At 40.5% G+C, this 25977-nt stretch overlaps 2 protein-coding genes across 2 annotated transcripts in view; one reads left to right on the forward strand and one right to left on the reverse strand.

Annotated features, from left to right (window-relative positions):
* Nucleotides 1-447, reverse strand: part of mettl16 (methyltransferase 16, N6-methyladenosin) — a 91561-nt gene extending 91114 nt beyond the window's left edge. Inside the window, exon 1 of the mRNA XM_051931178.1 lies at nt 313-447. The gene's annotated coding sequence lies outside the window, so the exon portion shown is untranslated. The remainder of the gene's footprint in view (nt 1-312) is intronic.
* A 226-nt stretch (nt 448-673) lies between these two features.
* Nucleotides 674-25977, forward strand: part of pafah1b1a (platelet-activating factor acetylhydrolase 1b, regulatory subunit 1a) — a 137303-nt gene continuing 111999 nt past the window's right edge. Inside the window, exon 1 of the mRNA XM_028806892.2 lies at nt 674-924. The gene's annotated coding sequence lies outside the window, so the exon portion shown is untranslated. The remainder of the gene's footprint in view (nt 925-25977) is intronic.

Raw genomic sequence — 25977 nt, forward strand, 5'->3', positions numbered from 1 at the left:
AATTGTGGGCGCTTAGATAGTCCTAACCACTTTAAAATATTCTACTTGAACAATTTTAACATGCCTACTTAGTCCAATTCAGGGTGGCACGGATGGAGAATTTTGATGAACGCAAATATATATATTCATTTTTTTAAACGTTTATAATAATTAAAGTTATCAGAAACTGTATTGTAAACCCTGGTGTTATTTATTTTATTGATTTAAACATGATCAATATTAATTTTATACATTCAGGTAATAATTCAAAATATAGAAGTTGGAAGTAATACATTTTTTAAGAAAATTAATATATAAAACATTTTCACATACCATAATGTTACATGTTCGTTAATTAGCGGGGCAAAGAATTTATACACCAGCCTCCCTCTATATTTATTTGCATGAATTATATACTAGAAAAGTAAACGCTACCCTGCACCTGTCCAAATGCGATGACCTCAATACCTGCAGAGGAAAGGCCTCCGCCTTGCTGAAACATCAGCAGGCCTCCACGGCGCCGCGCCTCCCCACCCATCGCTACTGCGCAAGCGCGCTTCCGGAATGGCGGCACTGTTGACGTTTGATGTCATAGGTCGGTCAGCGGTGCCGCGCACACGAGCATGAATCAGGAAATAACGCCTTGCGTCACTGTTAGTAGGCTGCAAACTGATGGGTATAGACTGAAGCGTGCGCGCTCCCTTTTCTCCACAGTGTGAGAACCGGGTTGGTGACGTGCGCGAAGCCGACTCCCCGTGCGCGTTCCCAAGACCAAAGGCGAATGCGGTATTGAAAACAAGGATCGGAGGAGAGAGAGAGAGAGAGAGAGACAAGGAGATAGACTGAGAAACCTGGGACTGTCGTTTGATATTTAATATTGTAATAACTGAGGAGCTTTGTATGCGTGCCACGCCAGGCTGAGGATTCGGGAGGTATTTGTTAAAGGTAAGTCCGTTTTGCCTTGCCTTCCGGCAAACCTTTTATTGCACGAGAGCACAGCCGAGTTTGTCAGACTGACGATGTGGCTGGATTTTTTGCGCCTCCTTTTTTTCAGTCGGTGTCTCAAAATGGCGGACAGGGCCGTTGGAGTAGTGGAAGAGGCAGCGGTTAAAAGAAGGAAAAACATAAGGAACGTAAGCGAAAGAGTTGAGTAATTGGCAGGATGTGTTCTTTGGGAGGATTAGGATGTAGTCAGTCAACGGCGCACTTCACCTTCTATGTATTTTCTGTGATCGCAGCCGGCTTCGTACCTTACGGAGCCGGGTTCTTAGGTTTTAACTTGATTTATTTTTCGCGTGATAACCAAAGTCGTTTTTGAATAAGCGGGTGTAAATAAACAGATAACGCGGCGAAACGCATTTGTACATCCAAGCGAACATAACCCCTTGTGGAATATTTAGAGATGCTGACGTTTTTCTTTCCTTTTTTTGCACAATTTAGGTCAACAGCTATAAACGCTTTCTGAGTTTCAGTTGGTTGTCCAAAGTTTTTGAGTATAATTTCGGTTAATTGTCATGTTTATTTCGTAAGTTTCTCTCGTTATTTATACAGCCATGTTTCTAAAATGTGATGTTTTCTGTCATGATAGTGTGGCCAATGTTGATGCATTTATCTCGAATCTATTTGTTCATTCGTTTCTCTTAGTAAATAACGTTATTTCTGTCAACCAATTAGATCATCTTCATTCTTACTGGATGTATTGCTGGGGATAGATTGAAAGCATGACATGGGTAATAAATAATAATTCACGAATGACTTCTGCAGTGGTATGGACACATCAGGAGCGAGTCCTTTGGGGGTCACTTGTATTTTCACTCCTGTTGCAACAGCAATGCTTCTAGAGTCCCGGTGTAACGGGAACAAGGGCTTTTTGTCAGTAATTCGTCTACATTGAGACGGATGAATGTAAAAATTCCTCCCCGTAATCTCAGTAAGAAATTGTTTGTTTGCTCTCTATTTTGATTATGGCCTTTATCGGATCTGTTCTGATGTTTCGGTTTTGGGGGCCTTATTAGAAAGAGGTGAAAAAATCAGTCGACCTTGACAAGTCTTGGTCTCTGTTGTTTTTTTTTGTATTCATTTAGTGATGTCGTGCACGCGAGTATTATTTTACACATCCGTAATTGGTAAAATATTAGATGCTTCACGATATTAAAAACGTAATCCGGTTTCTCATCATTTTTGGTATTGCTTTTAAAATATTTGTATAGTCGGTACATAACAATGGTGGTGTTAAGTGTGTTTTTTTTTTTGACAACCAAAGCTTTTTGTGCAAGGCTTGTGCGTACATCAGTACGTACGCGTGAGTAAAGAAGGCCTTGCCTCCCCAACCAAAAGGCAGCAGATTAACTGTGGACGGCTTGTTGCCACATCCTCTACATCCTTTGTTGATTTCAGTTATAGCCTTCTCTATTAGGTGAGAAAAAAATAGGAATTTGTGTGTGTGTGTTCGTGTGCGCCTTATGTTAGAATCAAATATATTGGGATATTGCACTTCTACAACCTCTCTTTCTCTCATCCCCATGACAGGGTGGGACAGGGTGGAGCAAAAGTAAGCCGGAGATTGTAGGATGCGACTATCTGATGCTGCGCGCGCTGTTTTGCAGACTGCTAGTCCACATGGTCTCGCAGTAGTCTTCAGGTTCAAGTGCACTGACAAAGCTCCCATGGTAAAGGGTCCGGGGCAATGCAGCTTCCTTCCTGAAATTTGTTGGCATATGTCAGTTAGACGTTTTGGGTTGTAATCACGAGCTTCTTAACCGTTTTTACAAGTAGACCTTTCGCCGAAGATAATTAATTTCGGATGCTCTTGCTGATAGCTGGACACTGTTGCCTGTTCATTTCTGAGAGTTCATTTTATATGTTTTCGTTACTGGGATTCAGTTATGTTACGTACAAACAAATTTTATACAGGTGTCTACAAGAAATAGTTGGTTAATTTCATAATAAACGATCAAATATAGACGCACCATTTCAACGGTATCGACTTAGTCTGGCTTGTTTTTACGCATATCATTTATTTTATTTAATACTTAGACATCAAAATAATTCCTGTTGAAAATCTAGGATGGTTTCAATTCCCAATTAAGGTTTTGTTAATGCGTGGTATATCCATGTGCCATTTGTGGTTTCTGTTTTACACATGCCCAGTTAAACAGTTTAAAACGGAGGAACCTATATTTAAACAGTATTGTGGTGAAATGTATTTTTTGTTATTGGTTTTTACACACTATACAATTCCATTTTCCTTAACTTAATGTGCATTTTGTATTTTACTAGATAATGAACCCTGCCCAACTAGTTATTTGATTTAATGGTGTTGATAAAGTTATGGTAAAAATTGACACTGATTTCTAGTTGCTTATTCACTGGAAGATTTTTTTCCATACAGCACAGGCTGAATTTTGTATTTGAATGCATTTATTTCTATCACAGACAATGCAAATAATCCCATTTTATGCTGACTCTTATTTAGATTAAAATAACTTAACCTTCACATTAATGTGTGTCTGTCAGTCAGTGGTTAATAGGAATCCCTTTTTTTAATGTTAGTTTGCTTTTAGTTATCTTAATCCAAACTAGCATATACTGTATATATTTATTATATTTGTAACATTTGTGGAAGGGTTCAGTAAGCAGCATTGTGTATTGCTGGTCAGTGCTTGTGGGTTTTGATACTAATAAGCAGTTTTAGGTTTAATAATTCTTAAACATGGAGTGTTTAACAACTCTTTACTGTTTTGGGTTGGAAGTTCTTATGTACATATTGTTTATTTTTCCATATTGCCACCTTGGTTTCTGAGTATTTAAGGAAGTCAATGGTTTTTTTTTTCCCCGCCTCACTTTCTGAATTTTATACTATGGTTTTCCAGGCATGTTATGCATTTGTTTGTTTTGGAATGTTTTTCTTTATTAAACTTTATGCTTACTGATTATCGCATCTAATTTGTTTAACATGGCATTATCATTTGTACATTAACTTCTGTTCTCCATATGCATAGGTGCAAGAATATATCCTACTCTTAAGTATAAGAAACATAACAAATTTGACAAATGATGTATTTTAGATGGTAATTAATTTTTTCTGCACTCTTTTTGATTTAACAAAGCTTGTGTTTTGAACAGAAGCATAAAGTACAGTTTAAGCTCTAATTTCTGAGATAACAAAAAATGCACATGGGAGAAAATGTAATTTATTTAGTCCTATTAAAAGCAGTGTAGGGTATGACGTGTTTTTATGAGACAATTGTATCTTGTTTTTTTTTTTTAGTGCTTGGTAGCTTACAGACACTAAAGCAAATTGAGATACTGTGCAGATCCTGGTACTTTAGGCAGTCTTGCACTTTGAGCAGGCAGTATTATAATGTGTGACTAAGCCACTCCTCCTTGTTTTCAGTATTGCTGCCCACTGAATTGATGTGTGAAGACTTGACGGCATCAGTGTTACAACCTAGATTTTTGCATCTGCTGTGATGAAAGTTGGTTAGAAACTGTAAGAAGGTTAATGTGTCTGAACAGTTTTGTGCAACATATGACATTTGTAATGGCTTATGATGTTCATAGGCGTTGCTTTGCAATGTGGAAGAAGGATTCATTTGGTGCACATGTGTGCGTTATCTAAATGTCCTTAAATATTAATTCACCTTGAGTATCATCACTTCCAGAAATGTAAGTAAGTAAGGCTAAAGGAGTGTGATACTGTTTTATGATAATACGACTGGCCATTTGTTGTCTGGAATAATGGAAAGTAATTACAGACTAATTGTGCAGAGTTATATAAGTTGCATTAAATTTTTATGTATTTTAATATGTTTTACCAAGTGAGACCCCCCACCCCCTGTTTACATTGCATGATGCATTTGTGAATTGGTTTTTGCTTTACCCTTCTTGGATCGAGGCCTTGCCGTGGCAGAAGAGCTTGCACGGTCTAGTGATCCTCAGAGCTATGTTGTCAGGAGATACATGCTCCTGGTAGGGCTTCCCAAGGCAAACAGGTCTGAGGTGAGGATCCAGACTAACTCGATCCCGAGACCCCATATGGAGTTAAACCAAGGATCGGCATTTCCCTTGCCCGGGAAAGGGTACTTGGGGCACCACCCTGGAGCCAGGCCTGGGAGAGGGGCTCGCTGGCGAGCGCCTGGTGGCTGGACCTTCGACCATGGGGCCCAGCCAGGCTTAGCCTCGAAGGAGTGGTAGCCGAAGGCGGGAACTCTGGCGTTCCGACCCTCGGTTACCGAAACTGGCTCTTGGGACATGGAATGTTACCTCTCTGGCGGGGAAGGAGCCTGAACTGGTGCGAGAGGTTGAGTGGTACTGGCTAGATATAGTCCAGCTCACCTCTACGCATTGGTCTGGGCTCTGGAACCATTCCTCTTGAGAGAGGCTGGATTTGTTTCACTCTGGAGTTGCTGTGGGTGAGAGGCGTCGGGCAGGGGTGGGATTGCTTATGGCCCCCTGGCTCGAGGCCTGTACGTTGGGGTTCTCCCCGTTGGACGAGAGGGAGCCTTCGAGTTGGGGGAAGGACTCTGACTGTTGTTTGCACTTATGCGCCGAACAGCAGTTCAGAGTACCCAGCCTTCTTGGAGTCCCTGGAAGAGGCGCTGTGAGGCTCAGCTCCTGGGGACTCTATCGTCCTGCTGGGAGACTTAAACGCTCACGTCGGCAACGACAGTGAAACCTGGAGAGGTGTGATTGGGAGGAACGGCCTCCCTGATCTAAACTCGAGTGGTGTTCAGTTGTTGGACTTCTGTGCTGGCCATGGATTGTCCATAACGAACACTGTTCGAGTTTAAGGGTGTCCATAAGTGCACTTGGCGCCAGGATGCCCAAGGTCGCAGCTCAATGATCGACTTTGTAATCGTGTCATCGGATCTGTGACCTTATGTCTTGGATACTCTGGTGAAGAGAGGGGCTGAGCTGTCAACTGATCACCACCTGGTGGTAAGTTGGATCAGATGACGGGAGAGGCTGCTGGACAGACCAGGCAGACCCAAACATATAATGAGGGTCTGCTGGGAACATCTGGTGGAGGAACCGGTCAGAAAGATCTTTAACTGCCACCTCCGGCAGAACTTCAACCTCAATCCGAGGGAGGCGAAGGACATTGAGTCTGAATGGGCCATGTTCCGAGCCTCCATTGTCGAAGCAGCAGAACGGAGATGTGGCCACAAGGTTGTCGGTGCCTCTCGTGGTGGCAATCCACGAACCTGGTGGTGGACACCTAAGGTTCGAGAGGCCGTCAAGCTGAAGAGTCCTATCGGGTCTGGTTGACCAGTGGGACTTCAGAGGCAGCTGAGGGGTATCGGTGGGCCAAGCGTGTGGCGGCATCGGCTTGGGAGGAGTTTGGGAAAGCCATGGAAAACGACTTTCAGTCGGCACCAAGAAGGTTCCGGCAAACCGTCCGGCGCCTCAGGAGTGGAAAGCAGTGCTCCACCAATACTGTGTACAGTGGAAATGGGGCCCTGCTGACTTCAACTGCAGACGTCATTGACCGGTGGAAGGAATACTTCGAGGATCTTCTCAATCCCACCAGCATGTCTTCCTTAGAGGAAGCAGAGCTGGAGGACTCCCAGGGGGGCCCATCCATAACAGGGGCTGAGGTCACCGAGTAAGTTAAAAAGCTCCGAGGTGGCGGGGCCCCTGGGGTTGACGAGGTTCACCCTGGGTTCCTCAAGGCTCTGGATGTTGTGGGGTTATCCTGGTTGACACGTCTCTACAACATTGCATGGACATCGGGGGGCAGTACCTCTGGATTGGCAAACCGGTGTGGTGGTCCCCCTTTTTAAGAAGGGTGACCAGAGGATGTACTCCATCTATAGGGGATCGTACTCCTCAGCCTCCCCGGTAAGGTCTATTCAGGGGTGCTGGAGAAGAGAGTTCGGTCGATGGTCGAATCTCGGATTCAAGAAGAACAATGCAGATTCCGTCCCAGTTGTGGAACACTGGAGCAGCGCTACACCCTGGTCAGGATCCTGGAGGGGGCATGGGAGTTTGCCCAACCAGTCCATGTGTGTTTTGTGGATTTGGAGAAGGCATTCGACCGTGTCCCTCGAAGCATCCTGTGGGGTGTGCTCCAAGAGTACGGGGTACAAGGCTTGTTGTTACAAGCCATTCAGTCCCTGTACAAGAGGAGCACGAGCTTGGTCCGCATTGCCGGTAATAAGTTGGACTCGTTTCCTGTTGAGGTTGGACTCCACCAGGGCTGCCCTTTGTCACCGATTCTGTTCATAAGTTATATGGACAGAATTTCTAGGTGCAGCCAAGGGACGGAGGGGGTCTTGTTCAGTGACATCAGAATCTCGTCTCTGCTATTTGCGGATGACGTGGTTCTGTTGGCTTCATTGGACAGTGACCTCCAGCTCTCACTGGAGTGGTTCGCAGCCGAGTGTGAAGCGGCGGGGATGAGAGTCAGCACCTCTAAATCCGAGGCCATGGTTCTCAGCTGGAAGAGGGTGGAAGAATAGAGCGGGAGGTCGACAGACGGATCGGTACGGCATCCGCAGTAATGCGGGCTCTGCAACAGTCCGTCGTGGTGAAGAGAGAGCTGAGCCAAAAGGTGAGGCTGTCGATTTACCAGTCGATCTAAGTTTCTACCCCCACCTATGGCCATGGGTAGTGACCAAAAGAGCAAGATCGCGGATACAAGCGGCTGAAATGAGTTTTCTCCGCAGGGTGGCTGGACTTTCCCTTAGAGAGAGGGCGAGGAGTTCAGTTATCTGGGAGAGACTCGGAGTAGAGTCGCTGCTCCTCCGCATTGAGAAGAGTCAGTTGAGGTGGTTTGGGCATCTGGTTAGAATGCCCCCTGGACACCTCTCTGGGGGGGTGTTTCGGGCATGCCCCACTGGGAGAAGGCCGCGGTGCAGACCCAGGACATGCTGGAGGGATTATATCTCCCTGCTGGCCTTGGAACGCTTCGGGGTCCTCCCAGAGGAGCTGGAGGAGGTGGCCAGGGAGAAGGAGGTCTATGCTTCCCTGCTTAGGCTGCTGCCTCCGCGACCCAACCTCGGATTAGCGGTGAATAATGGATGGATGGTTTTTGCTTTGTGTAAAGGTTATTATGGTAACTTTTACATTATTTTTGATCTTTAATATATACCTGGAGATTTTGTCAGAACTGATTTAAGATGTCTACAACGTTTTATGTTTTTTTGTCTTCAGTTCAGATTAATATGTAATGTTTTTACATGTATATATATCATACACGTGTTTCGTAATAAGCTGGTATATTTTCAGTGGCAGCTACAATATTAAAAAACATGATTTTTTTTTTTTTTTTTGCCACAATGTAAAATGAGTAAAGGTAGGTGAAATAAAGTTGCTTGATGATTGATAAAGTTGAAGACTGGTACGAATGACTAACAAGTGAAATTAAAATTCTTCGTTAGTGAATACAGTAATCCCTCCTCCATCGCGGGGGTTGCGTTCCAGAACCCCCCGCGAAAGGTGAAAATCCGCGAAGTAGAAACCATATGTTTATATGGTTATTTTTATATTGTTATGCTTGGGTCACAGATTTGCACAGAAACACAGGAGGTTGTAGAGAGACAGGAACTTTATTCAAACACTGCAAACAAACATTTGTCTCTGTTTCAAAAGTTTAAACTGTGCTCCATGACAAGACAGAGATGACAGTTCCGTCTCACAATTAAAAGAATGCAAACATATCTTCCTCTTCAAAGGAGTGCTCGTCAGGAGCACAGAATGTCAGAAAGAGAGAGAAAAGCAAACAAATCAATAGGGCTGTTTGGCTTTTAAGTATGCGAAGCACCGTGGCACAAAGCAGTTGAAGGTGGCAGCTCACACCCCCTCTATCAGGAGCAGAGAAAGAGAGAGACAGAGAAAAACAAACAATCAAAAATCAATACGTGCCCTTCGAGCTTTTAAGTATGCGAAGCACCGTGCAGCATGTCGCTTCACGAAGCAGCTGCACAGAAGGGAGCAACATGAAGATAATCTTTCAGCATTTTTAGACGAGCGTCCGTATCGTCTAGGTGTGCGAACAGTCCCCCTGCTCAATCCCCCTACGTCAGGATCAGAGAATGTCAGCGCAAGAGAGGAAGAGAGAGAGAAAAGTAAGTTGGGTAGCTTCTCAGCCATCTGCCAATAGCGTCCCTTGTATGAAATCAACTGGGCAAACCAACTGAGGAAGCATGTACCAGAAATTAAAAGACCCAGTGTCCGCAGAAATCCGCGAACCAGCAAAAAATCCGCGATATATATTTAAATATGCTTACATATAAAATCCGCAATAGAGTGAAGCCGTGAAAGGCGAAGCACGATATAGCGAGGGATTACTGTAGGTTGATATTGGAGGTTTTGTGTTTATGCATATCTGGAAATATTGTTAAAACATTTCTTTAATGTCATCAAATGAAAACTAAAGCACTCTAATTTGTATTTTGAGTAAACAGTAAAAGTTGCAGTCTTGTTTTTCATCAGCTTTAGGTCATGTTAAATAAAATGTGTGCAGTTGATTTTCCTGTTAGTTGTGCAAGATATTTTAATCACAATGTATTTCATAGTATAGTCTGTCTTATCAGTTTATGCTTTTGTTGTTTTCATGTTTTCCATATCTCTTTACGTAATACATTTGTTATGGGTTTTAAGCAAGCTGATGACTTGTTCAAATAGTGGAAGCTGTCTTACCTATATACAAGTTTCACAGCCACTTTTTTCTGCTTGTTTTATTTATTTTATCAGTGGACTGCATTATGTGCAGACACTCCTTTTAACCTATTATATTTTATAAATTTTTTTTTTTTTTTTAACACTGCCAAGAATGTTAGTTATCATTTACAAAGTAGCTAATTAATTGAAGCCTTTTTTTTTTTTTTAAGTTGCAAATATTTTGATTATTCATGTTTGCTTTCTTTTCTAATTTATTTTTACAATTTTAGAAGTATGTCTCTATAGCTTATTTCATATACTTCTGTTTATTACATGTTTGGATGAGAAATCTTTAATATAGTATTAGTACTCTTACTGGTAGTAGTATTTTAAGAAGATTGCAAACCATGCTTATTCTGGTAATTCATATTGGTGCCTGTGATTATTATGGAGGATATGCAATTTATGAACTCACTGGTGAAATTGACCAAGCTTCAGTTCATTCTGTAAAAAGAGTTGTTCACCCCAAAAATCTAAATTACACAACCATTTTGTTACCTAGAGAAATTCCAGTGGTATGAAGAGTCAATAATGTTTTTGGTGAGGTTATGTTCTGTTTTTCCTCAACAAATAAAATTCCATGGACCATTAAATTCCACAGTAAATATTCAGCAGTGTAGTTAACGTAGGGTGGTGCAGGTTAGCAATGTACAAATGTTTTTCACATTAAAAAAATTAATAAAATGGGTTGGAGGGATTAGGTAGTGGTAATGATTTCAGTTACCAAATTTGACCAAGTATATCAAAGACCTTTTTTTTCTGAATACTGGCATTAAGTCAATCCTGCATCAGGATATTTCCATTTTTCCACTAACACTAGGAACCAGGACCAAGCTTGTGGCCTAGTTTGAGTATTTTCTATTATAAGCAAGAATGCTAAAGGAGGCACGTGTCCTATAGTGATTATGTCAGATGTAAGTGGTGATTATTTGTGCACTTGACCACACAGAAAATAAACTGGAAATCACGGTAGTGGTAATTGTTCTTTTTGCTTTTATTTCAAGTTGCCTTGAATACTCGCATTAACTCAACATGTAATAAGTGTTTCTTCTTCTGTAGTTCATTGTACTTGTGACATGATTTAGAACAAAAAAATATATCGTTTATCTTGTGAAACGCTTAAGTCAGCAAAGTGAATGTTCAAACACTATTCTCCAACAATAGCGTTTGAGGTAGTCTTGTAGTGAATGATTTAACATGGTAGAAGCAATTGATTGTTATTGCAGAGTTTTACAAGATTTTATATGCTAAATAACAGCTGAGCTGGCTGTAGAGTTTCACAATTGAAAACCTGCAGTAATCTTGAGATGTTTATTTTTTCTGGGTTTACATGGACAAACAACAGATCACACTCCGGTATAATTCAACAGGCATGCTCCAAGCCCCAAGGCCTTAATTTATAATTGAGTTGCAACTTTGCTTCAAGAAATGCTTTGACTTTCAGTCTATTTGCTTCAAATATATGTACACCAATATGATCAATGGGCATGTGTGTTTTGATTTGGAATTTACTGTCATTTTAGGTGTACTAAAGTACATATAATCATGAAGTCGAAAAATGACTGCTTCACATGCATCATTTATGTGAACCAAGAAAATGGGATTAAAAAATCTTATGAAAATTTTAATGCAGTTGTTAATTGGTTTGATGAAAATACTACGTGAAAAGTTAAATTATGTAACGACCAGTTGAGATTGTATGTGGATATTCACCATTGGATAGTAAAATACTCATTAACTCCAAGTTATTGATTTTAAAAGAACTAAGCTCTTATTAAATGCACAGATTAAAAAAAACAGTCTCAAATTATTAGTAAACTATAATAACATATATAGATTTTGTCACTAAGTTTGTGACAGTTTGTAATCTGTAATTTGGCAGGGTGGGTTGATGTTTCAGGTCTTCATATCAGAATGGAAAGAAACTACACAGTGTGGCCTATTTATTACTTGCATTTTTTCTGTTATCAGATTGCCATCTCTGGGTGTCAACTAAAATGCACTCCTCATCCTTTTGTGTAGTCTAATTCAATTTAAAATTATACCTAACACATTTACTGGATTATCCAAAATGTACCCAGGTCAAAATTGTGAACAATGTCATTGGGTACCTGCCTTGCTATATCTCACATTTTCAGTGCTTAGATTGCATTAGAATACTATTTTTGCTTATTTACCAGAGAACACTGCAAGTTTAAAACTGTCCAGCAGTCCTATTTGGGTAATTAATTCCAGATCACTACTAATTGACACTTCTTTGTAATATTGTACTCTGATGTTTTAGCATGCCACATTGTCTTGCTCATCTGGAAGAATTCTGACACATTATACCATAATCCGGTGAAAAAAGGATGTCTTGTTTTACCTAAAATTAAAAACAGAAATTCATTTTGCAAGGAACTATCCAAAACCTTGTAGAATTTGGCAGATATTTATAAATATCCTCTTTAGTTAAATGTGCCAAACTTCTGCTAACCATTAGAGTACCTCAGTAACTTTGAATACTTCATACTTAATACAGTGTGACAGATAGGGGTCACTATCGCTCCCTTGAACTCTCGGACACCACGCCAGACACCAGATAAAATCCAAAATATTTAATTTATTATTAATAGTGCACAAAGCACCCTCCTCCCCACAATACTCAAATAAATAACAACAATAAACAATCCTCCATTCTCCCAGACGCATTGCCACCCTTCCACCCAGCTCAGCTCGTCCGTCTGGGATTTCCCAGAGTCCTTTATAGACCTTGAACCGGAAGTGCTTCTGAATCCTCAGTCCATGTGATTTCCTAGCACCTCCGGGTCAGGTAAAAACTTCTCTTTTTTCTTCAGCCCGGAAGTATATCATTTCTTCCGTTCCCGTGACTTGGAAATACTTCCGGGCTATACGGAAAATATAAATCCCTGGGCCTCCCTGCAGCGACTCCTTAAAACTCCAATGTCCTTGAGGCCCTGCTGGAATTCGGGGCACCTCCATGTTGCAGGGAGGGCTCCATCTGGCGGCCAGGATGAACAGCCGGCCATATCCCACAACAGGTATAATCATATTATAAAGAAACGGGACCATAAAAATATTTAGTTATAATGGAAATTTCATTATATGAAATTTGGGGAAAATACGTATAGTATTGTGACCAGGGCCGCCGGAGATTCACGATGTCTAACAGCAGTGGCGCACAAGGGTAAAGCAATTGGTTTTCCTCTGCAGGATCAGAGTTATTGTGTACCGTGCTTGTTGACGTAATGCTTAACATTTAACACTGGGTGTTGATCTGTTCTCCTGATCTGTCTTCTCCTGACCACATCTGCCACAGCGTGATTCCAAACCGGTGGTGCTCTTCTAATCTGAAGATGGGATGTAAAGCAGGATGATCACCTAATAAAATCTACCTTTGTCTCACCAACTTGTAATTAATATATTATACCCTTTTTATATATACTTGTTTTATAAATCAAGTCTAGTCAATTTGTCCAAAAGAGGATGTGACTTAGAGTTAAATCTAAAAATAAGAGAGTTATGTGATAGGTTAGGTTATGTAAAATAAAATGTTGATTAGTTACTGGTGAAAGTAGATGAAAGGCTGTGTGTCAGTGTGCCAGCCATCTTTCTAGTGAATGTATTGTGAAAATTGAGCACGTGCCATTTTCCATGAAATGTATTGTCTGCTTTGACTTTTTGAGTAATGTTTATTTTATTATGATTCATTTGTTTGCCTTCCACTGACACACCCCTCATTTGTATATAGTGATGGCATTTCTTGCTCCAAACCTCCTTCCCCTAACACCAAAAATAAAATCCACAACCTTCTCATAATTACAGTGGGTATAGAAAAGAATCACCCCTTTGAAATATTCCTTCTTTTTTTTTTTGCTTTACAGCCTTAAATGAAAACACACAAACCAATATTTTTCCAGCTTTACTTACTCAATGCAATCTATAACAACCAAGTGAAAGATATCACAGCTACAGTTCAAAAGAATTTTAAAAAATAAACAAGAATTACTGAGATTAATAAATGATCACCAACCTCCTAAACAATATTTGTAAACTCAATCGGGTATAAGTAACCACCAATTCCATTGTAGACCATGATTACTACACCTGTGATCAATTGTAATTAGTGTGATTAGTGAAGCATAAAAGCAGCTGTTCCTGGAGCATTCCCTTGCTTGGTAGTGCAACTGACAGCAAACCACTGACAATGGGTGGCAAGCCACTTTCTAAATCGGGGATAGAGTTGTGGACACACAAGGCAGGAGATGGATACAGAAAAATCTCAAAGGCTTTATCAATCCCAAGGAGCACAGTAAAGTCCATAATAAAGACGTGGCATGTGTTTGGTACTACTAGGACCCTCCCTAGATCCAGCCATCCCTCCATACTGGATGGAAGAGCAAGGAGGAAACTGATAAGAGAGGCCACCAAGAGACCAATGGCCACTTTGAAGAAGTTACAGGATTTTATGGCAAAGAGTGGTCATTGTGTGCATGTGACATCAATTTCACAAGCACTCCACAATTGTGGCTTGTTTGGGAGGGTCTCAAGGAAATAACACTTCTCAAGAAAGGCCACATTAAGGCTCATTTGAGCTTTGCCAGAATACAACTTGTAGATTCTGATGCCAAGTGGAAAAAGGTCTTATGGTCCGATGAGACCAAAATCAAACTATTTGGCCTCCATACCAAACGGTACACATCACCTGGCAGAAATCCAATGCAGCTCACCATCCACAACACACCGTACCTACAGTAAAGCATGGAGGTGGCAGCATCCTGTTGTGGGGGTGTTTCTCTGCCGCAGGGCCTGGGGCTCTCATTAGGGTAGAAGGAAAAATGGAAGGGGGCATAATTTTTGAGGAAAGCCTGCTACTCTCTGCCAGAAAGTTGAAGATGGGCAGAATGTTCACCTTTCAACACAACAACCCGAAGCATACAGCAAAATTGACCACACAGTGGCTGAAGGAGAAAAAAGTGAATGTTCTTGTGTGACCCAGTCAGAGCCCAGACCTAAATCCCATTGAAAATCTGTGGAAAAGTTTGAAGATAGCAGTCCACCAATGCTCACCAATTTGACCGAACTTGAACAGATGATATTTATTTACCTTAATAAATGGAGGTACTTTTATAAAAAGACATGGAATGGGATTTCTGTTTTTGCAGTTGTATTGAGTATAATACATTTTCACTGGCAAATACAAAAATCCTGCCCTCATGACATCTCAAATTATATGTTTATTAGCACAACCTTTGGCTGAAAAGAATGTTTTGGAATATGTGAAATACAGATATGTCATATAAAATTCATATACTGTATATAATTTCTCTTTTAAAGCAATTTCATATGAGAGCCCTATTTAAGTATTGGTATTGGTCTGTATCTAGTTAAGGCATTATTAATGCATACTTCAAAATCAGTAAGTGCTGTTAGTAAAATAAATTTATTCAGGCTGTTTATTGTGAAATTGTAAATTTTGGTTGCTTCATGTTCAGTTATGCAAGTACATGTCATACTAGTTTATTAAAAAAAATAATTAATGTATTGTTAATTTAAAGATTCTGGTAATTTATATGAATTTTTTTACAAACATTCTTGTATGACAGACTGCAAGAATTTTTATATAATTATAGGCAAATTTTTCAGTTATATACAACTTAGTCTTTTTTTGTACCCTACAAAGGTGGTGACATCAAGGATTGTTTTTTGTTATTTATTAACCTGAATTGATTGCTTTTGTTTCTATAGTGTCTGCAAGGAATTCTTTCTTTGAATACTATATGGGGTTGTCAGATTAAGTAAAAATTATGATTTAAATATATAGATAAAATTAATATATTTGAGTGTAGTTTTAAGATTCTGTGTGTTCTATATGGGCCATTAGGGACATTTTGCAAAATGTACAAATTAATACTTTGCCTTTATTAGAATATTGTAAGTGACTATTTAATCTCATCAACAGCATAAAAATTATAAATTAAGCAATGTATACATTCAATTTCTTTTCTTTTTTATTGAATAAAGGTCAACATAAGCAATATATCGATCCAGCCAAAGGAAATCTTGCCTAATCTGTCGGGCTTAAAGTGTTTCTGACTACTGGTGAATTTTCTAAAGTCAATGTCCTTGTTACAATAACCAAATTTAATTTAATGAAATTATTTATGTAAATTCTATTTCATTGTTGCCAGATCTATATTTTAAAGCCTCTGAATTTCTGTTGTGATCTGTAAAAACCCCTGCACCAAGAAGGTGGTACAGCAATGGGCAGCCTGATAGTAGAGATGCTGCAAGCATCACTGGTAGCATAGAACAGAAAGAGCGCAGTGACCACAGTTGAACGCCTTAGGCTGATTTCAAAGTGAATTTAAAGGGAGTATTGTGTAGTTAATAGGGCTCTGCGATGCCTTAAAAGTTCACATCTTCATTTCGCAACATCAGCTATGTATGATACCATTGCCTTGGGTGGAGAGAGTGAGACATGCTAGTGTCTTATAAGTATTTAGCTGCTGTACCTTTGTACTACAGAAAGCATCTACACACAATGGTGTGTAGGCGTTTTTGGTCGTAAAGCAGTTGTTTTGTTGTCTCACAGATTGCTGCAACTCAATGCACATAGCGATTTTCGGTAATAGAGCAAATCACCTTTGAATTATTACAGTAATAAGTTCATTTAAAATTAGTACTAATTGCGATGGTGTATTGGCACTAAATTCTTTAATTCTGCCTCATTATTAAATTAATTTCAATAAATGTCTATCAATAGGATACTAGAAGATTTTGGGGTGGGGGTACAAGCTAGAAGATACTAATTACTTTTATTCACTCAAACATGATGCCCACAGTTCTCTTCCTACCATCTTCTAGAAAAAAAAAGGACTCTGTGTGTGTTATAGAAGAAAAATTGTGCTTTTGTTCTGTTTGATCATTCTTATCATGCTTTTTTTGCATTTTCTTACCATATGCGGAAATGTCATTGTGCAAAAAAAGTGCATAAAGCCAAGTGGTGTTTGGTATTCTGAGCTTGCAATGTATGATGTTTTTGCGGGAGGACAATGGCACACCCTTTAAAAGAAAAACGTAAGGCAGTACCATCCATCCATCCATTCTCTTCCGCTTATCCGAGGTCGGGTCACGGGGGCAGCAGCTTGAGCAGAGATGCCCAGACTTCCCTGTCCCCGGATAAGGCAGTGCTTTGATACATATTCTGTTTATTTCAGAATATATCATAAGTACAGTACAATTACATTCCTGTTTGCTCGCAATCAGTCCATGAAATAGAACCAAATTACTTACAGTACTGTTTAGTCAATGCCCACAGTGAGGTGGGGAAGGTCCCCCTCTTGAAGTCAGATCGCATGTATTTATATTATTGATTGGCAGTAGGGTCGTCTTGAAGCTTTGAGTGCTACTGGTACCGACCCATTTCAAGCACTGCCTACAAGACCAAACAAGCACCGCCATGCCTCCACTTTTCTGGCGCTCGAATCTCACTGGATACAAGTACCTTTGTTCTTACCATTCGATCATTCAACATGACGCACTGATCAGACTGCCTTCAACTAACAACAGGGAGATTCCATGCCTCCTACTGAGAATAAAGGTTCCTGAAAGATTTCTTGTGAGGTGTGCAAGATTTTTAAAAAGTGCAGGCATTTTGGCTCCAAGAATTTACACAAATTTCCTCAATCAGCATTGTTTATTTACATTGATGTGTTGCCGATGGGTGGTAACATCGACCGTTGGCTCAGCCCTACCGTGTAGTGTCCAATAAAGGTTAGTCTAGAGAGCGACTGAGCTTGTGGAACTATCAAACAAAAGAAGCAGAGGGGGCGATTTCAATAAGCAAACAGGAGCAGAATTTGTTTCTATAGTACTAGAATGCAGCAGGTTTCTACCTACAGTGCATCCGTAAAGTATTCACAGCTCATCACTTTTTCCACATTTTGTTATGTTACAGCCTTATTCCAAAATGGATTAAATTCATTTTTTCATAATGACAAATTCATAATGACAACGTGAAAAAAGTTTTACTTGAGGTTTTTGCAAATTTATTAAAAATAAAAAAACTGAGAAATCACATGTACATAAGTATTCACAACCTTTGCTCAATACTTTGTCGGTGCACCTTTGGCAGCAGTTCCAGCCTCAAGTCTTTTTGAATATGATGCCACAAGCTTGGCATACCTATCCTTGGCCAGTTTCGCCCATTCCTCTTTGCAGCACCTCTCAAGCTCCATCAGGTTGGATGGGAAGCGTCGGTGCACAGCCATTTTAAGATCTCTCCAGAGATGTTCAATCGGATTCAAGTCTGGGCTCTGGCTGGGCCACTCGAGGACATTCACAGAGTTGTCCCGAAGCCACTCCTTTGGTATTTTGGCTGTGTGCTTAGGGTCGTTGTCCTGCTGAAAGATGAACCGTCGCCCCAGTCTGAGGTCAAGAGTGCTCTGGAGCAGGTTTTCATCCAGGATGTCTATGTACATTGCTACAGTCATCTTTCCCTTTATCCTGACTAGTCTCCCAGTCCCTGTCGCTGAAAAACATCCCCACAGCATGATGCTGCCACCACCATGCTTCACTGTAGGGATGGTATTGGCCTGGTGATGAGCGGTGCCTGGTTTCCTCCAAACGTGACGCCTGGCATTCACACCAAAGAGTTCAATCTTTGTCTCATCAGACCAGAGAATTTTCTTTCTCATGGTCTGAGAGTCCTTCAGGTGCCTTTTGGCAAACTCCAGGCAGGCTGCCATGTGCCTTTTACTAACGAGTGGCTTTCGTCTGGCCACTCTACTATACAGGCCTGATTGGTGGATTGCTGCAGAGATGGTTGAGCTTCTGGAAGGTTCTCCTCTCTCCACAGAGGACCTCTGGAGCTCTGACAGAGTGACCATCGGGTTCTTGGTCACCTTCCTGACTAAGGCCCTTCTCCCCCGATCGCTTGGTTTAGATGGCCGGCCAGCTCTAGGAAGAGTCCTGGTGGTTTTGAACTTCTTCCACTTATAGATGATGCTCATTGGGACCTTCAAAGCAGCAGACATTTTTCTGTAACCTTCCCCAGATTTGTGCCTCGAAACAATCCTGTCTCGGAGGTCTACAGACAATTCCTTTGACTTCATGCTTGGTTTGTGCTCTGACATGAACTGTCAACTGTGGGACCTTATATAGACAGGTGTGTGCCTTTCTAGATCATGTCCAATCAACTGAATTTACCACAGGTGGACTCCAATTAAGCTGCAGAAACATCTCCAGGATAATCAAGGGAAACAGGATGCACCTGAGCTCAATTTTGAGGTTCATGGCAAAGGCTGTGAATACTTATGTACATGTGCTTTCTAGTGGTGCAACGGATCAAAAAACTCATGGTTCGGATCGGATCACGGTTTTAAGTCACGGATCGGATCAGTAAAAAAAAAAAAAAGACGACAAATTTAACTCTCCATTTATTTAGTTAAGTATTTTTTGCCCATTAAAAAACATTCAACTCAAGACTCATTCAACTCAATTATATAAATACAAATTAAGGTGCAATAATAGGGCATGATAACTATTTCCTTTAATGTGGACACAATAAAAAACAACTTTAAATGCAATTTAAGGCATCATTGCTTCTTACTTGGAACATGGACATGGAGAGAAATAAAAACTAGCTTATGTCCACATCATCAAAAAAGAAGAAAGAAAGCAAAGCAGACCTGAGCTTATAATTTCAATTTTTTTTTCAAAAACATGAGGATGTCTAAATTTTCTGGGGAAAGTGTAGATCTCTTAGCTGTAACTATGTCCCCTGCTGTTGAGAACACCCTCTCGCTAGGCACTGAAGTGCCAGGCACAGCAAGATGGTGTCTTGCCATTGTGGCAAGGTGAGGGTATTTACATTCGTTGCTTTTCCACCAAGTCAGTGGATCACCATCGACTGGAATGCCACTTGCTGCATCATAGGATACCACCTCCTCTTTGATGGTGTCAGCAAAAGCCTTGCTGACCATGTCCTTCTGTGCAAAAGACTCGCCAAAAAGCTCCGCCATTGCCGACTTGTTTTGAGGAGGAGATGTGTCTGCTCCTGTTGGTGCTGCATATTGACGCTGCAGGGAAAGTTACATTATTGATTAAAACTTTTTTTTTTCCATAGACATTAAAATGTGGCAATAACTTAATAAACTTAACTAAAAACATTAAGTTATTTATTATCATAAAAAATATATAATTTCAAAATATTTATTTTCTTTACCTCTTCACAGTCTTCAGTGCCAAGACTGCTCACAATCTCAGTAGTGAGATCACTATGTCCTCAGGCATAGGGCAAGGTCTAGGTGAGAAAGCGACTTGAACCTTGGATCAAGTGCAGTAGATCTGTGAAGGTAGTCCTGTAGGGTTGGTGGTGAAGTGTATCTGGGCTTCAGGTCCTCTCTAATGGCAGTCTTGACATCTCTTGTGATGGTGCTGTCTTCCTCACTTGGGGCCATGGATTGTAGGATCCTTGTTTTTAGAGGCAGGATCATGGACACAGATGGTGCAGTTTCAGTGCTCAACAGAGTTGTAACCATTTTGAGTGGTTTGAGCAGCTGAAGAATCTCCTCTGCCACTTTAACATCATCATCAGACAAGGTGACGATGTCTGGCATTTTTCTTCAGGGTTTTGTCTGTTAGTGCAGAGTTTATAGCTGTCCTGCTGCTCAAGATAACGCTCCAACATATTATAAGTGGAGTTCCACCTTGTTGTGACATCATGTATGAGCTTATGAGTAGGCAGCTGTAGCATTTCTTGCTTGGTCTTAAGCACATGAGCAGCTGTTGAGCTTCGGTGGAAGTAGGAAACCACCTTCCTGATCCTCCCAAGGAGGCAGTCCATCTTACGCACTTTCATTCCCTTTTGGGATGTTACATTAATTGCATGTGAAAAGCACCCTATCTGTGGGCCCAGTCCTGCTTCATTCACTGCATTTATTTGGTTTTTGGCATTATCTGTTGTGACTGGGATATTAGTATTGGGCCTCTCTATCCTCCGCTCTGCCACTGCTTCCGTCAATATGTGTGCCAGGTTTGTGCCAGTGTGACTTTCATAGAGGGGGCGAGTCTGCAGTACAGGGCTCTGTATCTCCCACTCTGCTGTGATGTAATGAGCGGTCACGGTCACATAGCTTTCTGTTGCCCTGGAGGTCCACCCTTCTGTAGTTAGGGCCACAGAAGATGCCTGGGACAGTTCAGCCATAATTTTTGACTTTTCCTGCTCATACATACTTGGGACGATATTGTCACTGAAGTGAGTGCTCGACGGAATATCATAGCATGGCTCAAGCACGTGTATCATATGTTTAAACCCCTTGTTTTGCACAACGGAATATGGTCTCATGTCTGCAGCAGTAAACACCCCAATAGCTTTTGTAATAGCTTTAGCCCAGTCTGATTGGGCAACAAAGGGCTGCTTAAATGCCGCAGATATCTTTGGTTGTTGCGCAGCCATCGTCTTGGGTCCTGTCACATAAGGGTAGTGTCGTTTTAAATGAGTGGCCATGCCCGACGTGTTGCCAGTCTCATAGGGCTTCCTCGTGCCACACAGTCAACAAACTGTGGTGGTTTTATCCACCACCCTTTTCCCATCAACATATTTAACAGGGAAGCCAAAATGCTCCCACACATGAGACTTAAATGATGCTGGAGGTTTGTCGAGCTCCTCTGCTTGAACTGCTACCGCTGGCCATGACCACGCGTATGAAGCGGCAAACCGGACAAAAGTCGAGTGAAAATGCGCGAGAGAGGTTGAGTTAGTTTGCGAGAGGTTGAATTAGTGCGTAAGAGAAGTTCAATTGCAGTTCAGTGCGCGAGAGCTACCGAGTTAGCGAGAGAGAGAGACAGAGTTAGAAGTTGAGAGAGTCCGCAAGAAGTTGAGAGAGTGCGCGAGAGACACGCGCACAATACAGTGGAACTTTTTTTTCAGATCTTCGGATCACGTGCGCACCGAACCGTGGACAGAAATCGGTTCTGATCGCGGATCAACAGTGATTCGTTGCACCACTAGTGCTTTCTCAATTTTTTTATTTTTAATAAATTTGCAAAAACCTCAAGAAAACTTTTTTCACATTGTCATTATGGGGTGTTGTGTGTAGAATTCTGAGGAAAAAAATGAATTTAATCCATTTTGGAATAAGGCTGTAACATAACAAAATATGGAAAAAGTGATGCGCTGTGAATACTTTCCGAATGCACTGTACAACCAAATTGCTTAGTTGTCAGCCAATCCTTGCAGATAATGGAACTTATTTAATTTATGGCCTGCTAGTGCTTCACTCTGTCATATCAAATCATTCTTAGGTTATAGATTTCTTTGCTGTAAAAGTATCATCCAGATGATCTGTGAACTGGATCAGATTAATAATGGCCAGTCTTTCACTTTTTTCTCTCCTGTCTTATTCCAAATATGTTATTAAATTAGACAATTAAGGATGCACTCGTGGTTGTCAATGGAACCAAGTTAGACCAGTTTTTCTTTAGTCTTGGTGGGCCCACTGCATCTCTTATAGTTGGCTTGCTCATTAGCATATAATGGCTTAAATAACCACAACACCAGGAAGAGCAGAGAGAATTACTACACTGATGATGCTGATGAAAATCTTTTCTTTTTTTTTTTTTTTTAAATCAAGATTAAAAAAATACTGCTTTATCTCCAAGTTGCATGTACAATAGTCAGCCATGACATTAAAACCACTGACTGGTTAAGAGTATAATATTGATTATCTTATTACAGGGGCACCTGTCAAGCGATGGGATATATTAAGCAGCAAGTGAACAGTCTGTTCTTGAAGGTGTTGATGTGTTGAAAGCAGTAAAAAATGGGAAAGTGTAAGGGTCTGAGTAACTTTGACAAGAGCCATATTGTGATGGATAAATAAGTCTGACCATCTCCAAAATGACAGGTCTTGTATTGTGTTCCTGGAATGGAGTAGTTAGTACTTACCAAAAGAAGCCCAAGGAAGGACAGCCACTAAATCAGCGACAGGGTCGTGGGTACCCAGAGCTCATTGATGCACGGGGGAATGAGCTCATCTGGTCTGAACCCACAGACGTTATTGTAGCACTAATGGCTGAGAAACCTGATGCTGGCCATGAGAGAAAGCCGTCAGAACACACTGTGCATTGTGACTTGCTGTGTATCCACAGACCGCTCAGATTGCCCATGCTGACCACTGACCCCAGCTAAAAGCACATACTATAAGTGGGGCATGGTGGCCTGGTTTGATGCATCACTTTTTCTTTTAAATATTATGAATGACCTCGTGTGTGTGTGAGATGTTCACCTGGGAAAAAGATTGCAGCTGGTTGCACAATGGAAAGAAGGCAAGCTGGAGGATGCAATATGATATACTGGGCATTGTTCTTCTGGGAAATCTTGGACCCTGGTATTCATGTGGATGTTACACCATCATGTACCATTTACTTTCAAGATTGCTGTAGGCCATGTACATATAAAAACCCCAGTTTTGTAATTTATGAATTTACACAAAAACAGAAATTGGGCTATAGCAGCTCACTTAATTAAGGTAGGACTCCAGTTGGAAGCATGAGTAGGTTGGTATGAAACCTATACAGTTATGCTCATAAGTTTACATACCCTTGCTGTATTTGTGAAATATTGGCCATTGTTTGGAGAATATAAGTAATCCTGCAGAAAGCTTTCCTTTTAATGAACTAGAAGGCTTTGCCTCCCGTTCACTTCGCACGCCAACCCTTATGCCTGTGCTTCACGGTAGCCTCTTTGTGGTTCTGTCACTCTTGTATGGGGATGCAGTTGTTTAAACAGATTTTCATGGGAATTTTACATTACATTGAGTAATCATATTAAAGAGTAAAATGTAATAATTTGAAAGTAAAGTATGTTTCATGTTGCATTAGAGTTATTCGTTGCATAATACGATTTCATTCTGTTTGGCTGTGAAATTAACACGCAAATAATTTTTAAACTCACACTTTTACTGTAAAACCAATAAAAACAAGTTTTTGAATTAAATTTTCATCAATATCTCATTGAATTTTGATTCTGTGTTTGGACTTTCATCGTGACGACGCAACATATAACTGGCCGTGATTGAATTTAGTTAATTGTTAATTGTCTTTGCAAAAGCTATTCTAACAGGAAACTGTTAGTTTTAATACGAATGGCATATCAAGATCTCCTTTGTTATGTAATGTTCTCCACGGAACATGTACTACATTACCTTTCTTGGATACATCATTCTTTCTACAGTAATTCGTGCGGTGGAAGACATTCTTCTGGATATTTTAAGTTGATGTTTTCATCTTCCACACAATCACCACCAACTATTTCAATATAGTCTATCGATACACATTTAACCAATTTGCCATGTGACTGATCGTCATTTTTGACTTCGTTTCTTGGTGCTAGGATTGCCCATGTACTCCTTTTTTATGTTGATAACCCTTTGTGACGAAATTCTTCAATAAGATTTGGATATAATACATCGTCTTTAATTGGGAACTTAAAGTGAGGAAAAAGTTAAAATTTATAAGAGCTGAGAGAGCAGAAACTGTGTGTCAAAAGCATTTACACGAATGATAGGTGAGATTACCGTGTGTGTGGTTGAAAATGTTTAAGAGGAGGGTGTGATTTGAAAAAATCTCATGGCCAAAGTCTCATCTCACGGGACTTGAAAAAATCTTCCAAAAAGTCTCATCACGTCGCAGGATTATTTTATACTAGTCATTTAGCCTGTTACAATAACGAGCGCTAGAACAGTAGTGCATAAACATTAGTAGGAACAGTCTATATTAAATGGCAAGGGACCTTGACCTCATTCTTTTTGTTGGTCGCATTTTTCTTTGTCTTTCAGCCTTTTTTTTGTTGATGTTTACTTGCTGAGCTGACCGTTTTCGTGGGCTGCCACCGTGTATTGTGTGTCTTTAATTTTCTGTGATAGTAATACTGTCTTGTATGTCTGCTGGCTTGTACGTCCGTAATATACCTTTAATTTTTTCTGGCGGTAATACAGGCATGCGCGTCGGTGATATGCCTTTAATTTTCTCTGACAGTAATTCTGGCTTGTATGTGACTGTAATATGCGTCACTGTATTGTGTACCTTTAATTTCCTCTCGCAGTAATACTGGTTTGTATTTCCATAAAACGCCTGTAACTTTCTCTGACAGTAATATTGTGCATCGCACCGTGCCCCGCGCATGCGCACTTCACCAGAAGACACACAGACACACACATGGACACCTGGACGCACACAGGGATTTTATTAAAGAGGATAATAGAAAGATGAGTGTGCTCAGGTGAAGAAATTTATTATCACATAATTGTGTGTGCCTTTTTTAAATCATAATGTAAACTGAAATCTCCCAAATGGGGCTGATCAAAAGTTTATATACCCTTGAATATTGGGGCTGATAATATACACACAAGTTGTCATATACAGGTTCAAATTAAGGGAGAGTGTCCACAAATGAAACTTCGATTGTAATCAATGTCTGTGTATAAAAGATAAATTATATTCATATAGTGCTACACCAACTTTGCTGGATACTGAGTCAATGGGAAAGCAAAAGAACTGTGAAAGGTCCTGTGAGAATAGGTTGTTGAATTGAATAAATCAGGAAAAGGATATGAAAAGATATCCAGAGATCTGAAAATGCCTGTCAGTAGTGTTCAAACACTGTTGAAAAAGTGGAAAGTTAGGGATTCTGTTGTTACCAAGCCATGGTCAGGTAGACCACCCAAGATTTCGGCTACAATAGCCAGGGTCATTTCTCGAGATACCAAGAGAAACACACAATCCCCTGGATTGAACTTGAGAATCACTGAGTTAAATGGTGAGCTGCTGGTTCTTTTGTTGCTTGCATTGTTAATTGGCAGGGGCGTAAGACAAAAAGAAGTAATTTAAATGCAGACGTTTAACCCTAAAAGAAGTAAAGATTTGAGGGGCTTAACAAATTAATAAAATGATGCACAATAATATTGTTTGAGCAGTAATTTGAGTCAAATTGCATTGGAACTATATCCCACCCGTTTAATCACATGGCAGATCTGATCAACTGATAATTGGGCTTAATATTTTAATAAGCATCAGCAGAAGTGACACCAAAAATGCTGCTGTTCGTCAAAACATGTACATTTCGTGCAAACACAAATGTTGTAATCTCCAAAGTGGAGGTAAGTGTAGTTGGGGAAAATTCCTAATTTCCTACATTAGGTAAGCTTTATTTGTTCCTAGGGAATAAATATATAAGTGTATCCATTGTCATTGCCAATGTCAAAAGATTGTTTTCTAATCTTAACTGGAATCTATTTCACTGTTGCCAGCAAATGTTCAGTGCTTTTG

Source organism: Erpetoichthys calabaricus, chromosome 8 (genome assembly GCF_900747795.2).
Source record: "Erpetoichthys calabaricus chromosome 8, fErpCal1.3, whole genome shotgun sequence".
NCBI classification, from domain to species: Eukaryota; Metazoa; Chordata; class Cladistia; order Polypteriformes; family Polypteridae; genus Erpetoichthys; species Erpetoichthys calabaricus.